A 1,945-nucleotide genomic window follows, 5' to 3' on the forward strand; every position below is an offset into this window, starting at 1 on the left:
TAGCCTCCCTATAGCTCCCCTTCCTATTAATGATAATCCTCCTCTAATCTCCCCTGCCCAGAAGGAAATAATCAAAGAAATCTCCAAAGCACCAAAATCCCCCAGGCTATCAGTTATGTCCCCTTTAAGCTGTAGGGGGAGGGGAATTTGGCCCAACCTGGGTACATGTCCCCTTCTCCCTCTCTGATTTAAAGCAGATCAAGGCAGACCTGGGGAAGTTTTCAGATGATCCTGATAGGTACATAGATGTCCTACAGGGTCTAGGGCAAACCTTCGACCTCACTTGGAGAGATGTCATGCTAGTGTTAGATCAAACCCTGACCTTTAATGAAAAGAATGCGGCTTTGGCTGCAGCCTGAGAGTTTGGAGATACCTGGTATCTTAGTCAAGTAAATGATACAATGATAGCCAAAGCAAGGGACAAATTTCCTACTGGTCAGCAAGCCATCCCCAGTATGGATCCCCACTGGGACCTTGACTCAGATCATGGGGACTGGAGTTGTAAACATCTGTTGACCTGTGTTCTAGAAGGACTAAGGAGAATTAGAAAAAAGCCCATGAATTAGTCAATGATGTCCACCATAACTCAGGGAAAGGAAGAAAATCCTTCTGCCTTCCTTGTGTGGCTACGGGAGGCCTTAAGAAAATATACTCCCCTGTCACCTGAATCACTCAAGGGTCAATTGATTCTAAAAGATAAGTTTATTACCCAATCAGTCGCAGATATCAGGAGAAAGCTCCAAAAGCAAGCCCTGGGCCCTGAACAAAATTTGGAGGCATTATTAAACCTGGCAACCTCGGTGTTCTATCATAGGGACCAAGAGGAACAGGCCCAAAAGGAAAAGCGAGATCTGAGAAAGGCCACAGCCTTAGTCATGGCCCTCAGACAAACAAACCTTGGTGGTTCAGAGAGGACAGAAAATGGAGCAGGCCCGGTAGGCTTTGTTATCAGTGTGGTTTACTAGGACACTTTAAAAAAGACTGTCCAATGAGAAACAAGCTGCCCCCTCATCCATGTCCACTATGCCGAGGCAATCACTGGAAGATGCACTGCCCCAGAGGACGAAGGTTCTCTGGGTCAGAAGCCCCTAACCAGATGATCCAACAACAGGACTGAGGGTGCCCGGGGCAAGCGCCAGCTCATGTCATCACCCTACTGAGCCCGGGGTACACATAACCATTGAGGGCCAGGAAATTGACTTCCTCCTGGACACCGGTGCGGCCTTCTCAGTGTTAATTTCCTGTCCTGGACAACTGTCCTCAAGGTCCGTTACCATCGGAGGAATCCTGGGACAGCCTGTAACCAGGTATTTCTCCCACCTCCTCAGTTGTAACTGGGAGACTTTGCTCTTTTCACATGCCTTTCTTGTTTTGCCTGAAAGTTCCACACCCGTATTAGGGAGGGATATGTTAGCCAAGGCTGGAGCTATTATCTACGTGAATATGGGAAACAGGTCACCCATTTGTTGTCCCCTACTTGAGGAGGGAATCAACCCTGAAGTCTGGGCATTGGAAGGACAATTTGGAAGGGCAAAAAATGCCCACCTAGTCCAAATCAGGCTGAAAGACCCCAACACTTTTCCTTATCAAAGGCAATATCCCTTAAGGCCTGAAGCTCATAAAGGATTACAGGATATTGTTAAACATTTAAAAGCTCAAGTCTTAGTAAGGAAATGCAGCAGTCCTTGCAACACCCCAATTCTAGGAGTACAAAAACCAAATGGTCAGTGGAGACTAGTGAAAGATCTTAGACTCATTAATGCAGCAGTAATTCTTCTATATCCAGTTGTACCCAACCCCTATACCTTGCTCTCTCAAATACCAGAGGAAGCAGAATGGTTCACTGTTCTGGACCTCAAGGATGCCTTCTTCTGTATTTCCCTGCACTCCGACTCCCAGTTTCTCTTTGCCTTTGAGGATTCCAAAGACCACACGTTCCAAGTTA

Source organism: Mandrillus leucophaeus, unplaced genomic scaffold (assembly GCF_000951045.1).
Source record: "Mandrillus leucophaeus isolate KB7577 unplaced genomic scaffold, Mleu.le_1.0 Scaffold380, whole genome shotgun sequence".
Classification (NCBI taxonomy): domain Eukaryota; kingdom Metazoa; phylum Chordata; class Mammalia; order Primates; family Cercopithecidae; genus Mandrillus; species Mandrillus leucophaeus.